At 32.8% G+C, this 6,505-nt stretch overlaps 1 pseudogene; it reads right to left on the bottom strand.

The window, feature by feature from the left end:
* Window positions 1-284: 284 nt before the first annotated feature.
* On the bottom strand, window positions 285-6,183 carry LOC134247680 (uncharacterized; annotated as a pseudogene).
* Window positions 6,184-6,505: the final 322 nt, after the last annotated feature.

Raw genomic sequence — 6,505 nt, 5'->3', positions numbered from 1 at the left:
ACGGGATAAAGAACCCTCACTTCTCAATGGCCCTGAGTGCTGAGTAAAGGTCTAAATTTGAAGCCCTTCACCGGCATCCATATAGTGAAAAATTCTAAGAGGGACGTTAAACAATAAAACAATCATTTCCTAATGCAAACATTATACATGTACATTGTAATTGGAAAAGCATAAATAGAAAATATTTTGAAATGAGAGTAATACAATCAATTTTGTGTATATATACCAGCAATTAAGGTATGTAGAAAGGGAAATCTTCTTTATTCGCCTTTTGTCTGACAATTTCAGACGGCAACAGGGCGGAACCTCCCTAAAAATTTTTGTCCCTTTCCTCTGTTAATTTTGACCATGCTGGCATGAATTTCTTCCTCCTGCTCTATATGTATATGGCAAAATCCATTCATGCTATTCACAACATGATGTATGACTCCAAACCAAATGCCCTGAAATTAGAAGAACAGTCTTTTTTCACTTTCTTTACACCCCTAATACCTTAACACAAACTGAATCAAATGATTTTTCTGTTAACAATTCAAACTTACAATAAACTATCTTCTGTATTTCGTTGCTACAGATGATGGTTTACATTCTCTCGTCCACTGCAATATTGGCTTTTTTGATTTTTTTTTGCCCAAGTTTAGAAAAGGTTCAAAATTCAATTTACTAATTGAGATTTTTTTTCAAATTTCAAAATATTTCAGATTAAAAATCTTTAATTGTTCACCTTTATTAGTTTTTTCCCAAGGTTTTTGGACCCATGCCAGATGTCGAATAAATGTTTTATTTCTGGGTATTCACTTTCTGTTAAAAAAATGTAATGAGAGTTATAGTAAATTGATTTTATTTATTTATCCCTAGAGAAAATCAGAAAAAATTCTCATTATAAATTCAAGCTAGAAGAAAACAAGATGTGTTTATGAACACTGATGCCCCCGTCTGGCAACATAGTGAAGATTGTAATTTTTGTGAAAAAAGGGTCAAAATCCAAGGTTGAGGTCAAAAGGTCAAATTTGGTGGTACCCAAACAAAGGTCTTGTCATAAGGAATATACATATGAAATATGAAAGTCATAGCTCCACTAAATCAATATTTATTAGCACTTAGGTTGAAGTTTTTGCTGACAAAGACAGACAAGGAGACAGACAGACAGACAGACACGACAAAAACTATGTACCCCAAAACTTTGTATACGGGGGCTTAAAAACCAAAGAAATATACAAAGACATACTCATAAATGCTTCAATCTGCACATGTGGATCTGTCACCTGACTTTCACCACCTTTATTTCTGTTTAAAGGAGAAACTGCAGGCCCTTCTGAAAACACGCCTTTTCAAGGATGGCACTGTTTATTCCTATCATTCTCTTGTTCGATCATGGTCACTAAGCACTGCAGTATCTTGTGGGAATCGTTTTCCATAAATGTGTATGTACAATACTGTGCAGAATGACTTGGACTGTCCATACGACCAAAATGACGCCTAAGCAAAGAAAAATATTTAAAATCAAAATAAAAGAAAATTTTTAATATATGGAACCTTTTCTTGACGAAACAAATGATACAAATATTTGGTTGATAACTTGATATTGAACTCACCAACAACAACATCTCTGCCTCTGAACTCCTCTAAAATTTCATCCTGATACTTTTCCCAAATTTCCTCAATAGTGGGCATGACGTAGGTTCTTTGTATCTTAATAAATGATGAGACGGAGAGAATAGGGAGCTTCAGGAACTTGAAAAAGAGGGGAAATCTTTTGAAAATTATTTCCTGACGCCAGTAAAGCTGCTGACAGCAAAACATCCCCACTGTGAACCCGTCTGTTAAGAAGAGGTTGTGAACACCATTTGTGTGCCTCATAATTATTTGTGCAGACCTGGAATAGAAATTTAATAAGTCATTAAGTGCCTTTGTATTTCTGTGTAAAAAAGGTTGAATGTTCGCCTTGTAACAAATTAATACATGTATTATATATTAATGACTCTTTTAAAATTATACTGAAGTTGATTACCCATCATAGGTACACAGCTGAATTACCGTATATACTCCCCTATAAGTCGTTTTTTTTTCGGAGTTAAAATTTGGTTTAAAACTCTATGTCCCACTTATAGGCGAGATACAAGAAGACTGGTATTATAGAAGGTCATTCTTTCTAAAATGAACTTAAGAAATACAACCGACTTATAGGCGAACCGACTTATAGGAGAGTATATACGGTAAGACACTACATGTACTTCTGATGAAATGTGAACTAGAGCTTCACATCCTTTCACCCTACAAATCTTGGGGACTCCTGTTTCTGCCAAGGTTATAAGCTGACTAATGTAAACAATGGCTGGAAAATCATGGATCAGTTATTCGATTTCATCATTGTTGCGTATCACTGGTAGGCGGTCAAACTCAGAATTTTCCTTAGTTTTTTCTTCATCGCTCTCAATATGATTTCCAAATATGACTCATCTACGGTCACAACATGGTCAAGTCTATGGTAAAGAATTTAAAAAAATTATAAAATGTATATTACTACTGTTAAATGAACCAATAAACAATCATTTTTCCCAGGAGTATGTTTTATGCTATCTGAAATATTTACAATGATTAAACATATTAACCTCCTTTAATTTAAGTTTTATACATGTATAAGGGGGCGCTTTGACCAAAATCTGGGGACATTTTGACCATTGCTAGGAAATCGACTCGAAACATTTTTTTCCCTGTAAAAATATATCAGGGGACGCTTTGACCAAAACCAGAAGACACTTTGAACATTTCTTGGGGACAGTAAAGATTGTTTAAATATGTATGAAACTGTGACTTTATAATGAAGATGTTTCCTTGACTATATGTCCAATCTTATTTATGTCTTTAAGATGGACTAGAAAGAGGGAGGAGTCATCTTTATTAAAGTCACAGTTTCGTACATATTGAAAGGAAAAGAAAATAATGTTTTCCGCTGTCAAAATTAAGTACCGGTCTTGTAGAATAGGCTTAAATTTCCCCAATGAAATCTTTCCCCCGGAAAATTGGCTCTAGAGTTGACTTTCTCTTAAGAAAACTGGCTCTAGAGTAGGATTTCCCCCCAATAAAACTGGCTCTAGAGTAGGATTTCCCCCCAATAAAACTGGCTTTAGAGTAGGATTTCCCCTACGGAATCCCACACCTTGCAGAGTCAATTTTCCAGGGGGAAATCCTACTCTGTATAGTAGTTATAGAGTGTGATTTTCCCCCAGTCAATTTTCCCCCCCAATGGACTATAATTTAAGTACAGATTAAATAACAAGCCTTGAAAATTACAATTTAAGTCATATTTAAATAAGTAAAATTACAGTTAAATTTTTCATTTAAAGACGTACAACACACTGGGGGAGATAACTCTTGCAATTTCAATTGAACGTTTGACTTGACGTCAAGTTTAACGTCAAAAATAAAGCGTCAAAGCGACGAGTAAAACGATCCCGATGTATATCAATCATGAAAGAAAATTGGGATATGGGTCTTGGCTGTAATTGTGCGTACCATGCTCAATCAATAAGTATTTTTTTTAATTAACCCGATTAAACTCCGTAAAAAGCAAGATATAAAATACAATCCCTTAATGTTTATTTCATTTCATATACAATAAATTGTACTTTTGATCAAAGCGCAGCATTTTTTTATTCTACATTGCCGAAATTCTCATTATGTACAATTGGCTTTATAACATTCCGATTAATGGTCTACATGACAATTTGTGCATACACGATATATATATTGTTTTCCTTCTTTAATTAAATAAAACAACAATAAAAAAAATCAATAAACTGTACAATGTAAAATCGATGTTGTTCTCAGACCCTTACAGATCAAAGAGGAACAACTCTGAAAATATAGGAGATGTTTATTTTCCTCCCTTTTTTCACGGTTTTCCACAGAATCAGATGCATTTACAGCAAGGCCTGATAAATCCGACAATTGAATACTATAGACCTCATATACACAATGTAAGTAATAGAATTGAAAAGAATTGTTCACTTGTAATGAAATCTTCATTTATGAATATCCTATTGCAGCAAATCGTAACTTTAAATTTCTGTCAACAATGTCGGTTCGCATTTCCTCGAATCAAAACAAACGTAGCTTATGAGATTTTGAAAAACATCAAAGTGGGATTTAATATAAATTGAAATAGATGAAGAGTTTAATGTTTGATATTTTGAAGTTAATGTGGACGAATACGGAATTTTCATAAAAACTTTACAAGCGACGACATTGAAAGAAATGTGTATACAAATCACGAGGGGTGTACCCGGTATGTACATCTATGATAAATGCAAATGTCGATGTATCCCCACTGCCTGTCTCGTTTGAAATAATGACATGAAAGAAACTACAATTATTCCATTTATATCACAGAAGAGTTGAACATACACCATTTTTATAATGAATAAAATTAAAGAAATAAAATTAAAAATCAACATCAAATTCATCAAGTTCAACAAAACTTGAATTCGTATTTAGGTTTCATGTGATATGGAATGCATAACGCATAAGTATATGGACTAAAAACTAACGTCTTTGAGTAATTTTCTCCTGATACATATAAAAACAGTAGTCAATATTTATTCTGTAATCATGAATCATGACACAAAAAAGGAAGGGGTGGGGGTGACAGGGGTATTCAAAATTGCCTAAAAATCTACATTTAAAGATGCTTTCCATATGAGAACTTTTAAATTTGTAAGTTAATATACTTTTGAAGCTAAAGCAATATTCAAATTTAATTTTTTTTAATGTGTATTAGCAGATTCTTATAACAAAGTGATCGACCCCTTGTCTGAAAGACGCTCGGTTTTGTGATTTTCTGAGAAAGGGGGAGTGGGTAATTTTCAGCTATTAAATCAAAACTGGTAGAACAAAAATTATACAAAAAATTATGAAGATTACTTTTACTATCAGCTAATTAAATAAATTGTTTTAGCAAAATTAAACGACAGGTTTTTCACAAAAAAATTTTGAATTTAAAAAATACGCAATTTTCAAGGCTAAGGAAATTCAAAGTTTTTCAGTTCAAGGTCTTTAAAAATTGTGTTGAAGATATGTATATCAAAAAGATGACTATATTTTTGTGTCAAATGGTTAAAGGAATAAGTCAATAAAATTTGTCATTGATATCTAATCTGGTTTTTTGAAAATCAAGGTTTAAATAGTTCTTTGATTAAAAAATTTCTCTCCTTGTAAACAGCTAAAGGGGGGTAATTTCGGAAGTTCCTGTCCAAAATCCACTCGAACGATTTTGTCAAAAATATGCATATATGCAGTAGATATAGTCATGTACTGAATATATAAAAATAACGAAAATTAAACGACAGGAATTTTTGGGGGTAGGTGTGTTGTACATCCTTAAAGTTTCACAAAAATTGGATTTAAGAAGATTTTAAAATATGACAAAAAATGCATAGATTAATAAGTATGCTTATGGAAAGGTGGAAATTTGAACATCATAGTATGTTTACAATTTTTTAATATTTTAGAAAATTTATTATTGTAATCATTTACAACCAAAATATGTCCAAAAATATATACCAATCTAGACATCAATTTTTGTTTGTTTCATTATATTTTGAGTATATTTTACATTTCATTTGAAAGCTGTAAATATTTTGATTAAGATTCAATGATTTGCCTTGCAACATAAGTAAAAAGAAAACCCACTTATTACCTGATTTTAAAAATTGGTTTGTCGTTTATCTTTTTTTCACAAAAATATTGCGGCTGTGGTTTGTATTATCTCTAAAATGAGGGGGAAATCCTAATCTTAGAAAGAAAGAGGGGGGGGGGGAATTTGGCTCTGGTGTGAGATTTCCACTCGGGGGAAATCCTACTCTACAACACCGGTACTTTTTTCGCATGGTTTAAATTTACACTATATGTACCTGGTCACAAATTTTCCATGGAAATTTGTCCAAGCATACTTAACATAGATGCAAGGCATATAGTGACAGTCTTAAAAATCCACGTATTTTTTAATTCGCTGATTAAATGAAAATTGAGATTCTGCTGAGTTATGAACCCATGGAAAAAAGCATGTCTACAGTAACTATAGTAATATTAACTGTGATAAACAGATAAAGTACCATTCTGTGGTTTTGGTATGGTGGCAGTTTTACATGGGGGTCGTTTCGGGGCTTTGATTTTCTTCACCATGGGGTATCAGGGCTGGGGCTTCCCTCGTTCTCACTCGTTTGTCCAGGCTCCATCTTTCTTGTCGGCCAAAGGAGCAAAGCCGAACAAGATGACCGTTCCACTCTCCTCCTGACTGTCTCCAAACAGTCTGATCTCCAGCTCCCAGTAAAATGTAGGAGCCTGTACTAAAAGTAAAGAAATGGGGCAACTGTTTCTCTCTTATTATTATTTTCTCCAGATTTGAATTACTGGGTTTCATATACATATAGAAATTTAAAGGAATATAGGTGAATTCTTACTTATGCTAAATATTAAAAGAATAAAGATTAAATTCTTTATTTTC

Source organism: Saccostrea cucullata, unplaced genomic scaffold, assembly GCF_032062105.1.
Source record: "Saccostrea cucullata isolate Sc308-1 unplaced genomic scaffold, CSIRO_AGI_Scuc_v1 ctg20145, whole genome shotgun sequence".
NCBI lineage: Eukaryota > Metazoa > Mollusca > Bivalvia > Ostreida > Ostreidae > Saccostrea > Saccostrea cuccullata.
This window is presented reverse-complemented; position numbering and strand designations above follow the sequence as displayed.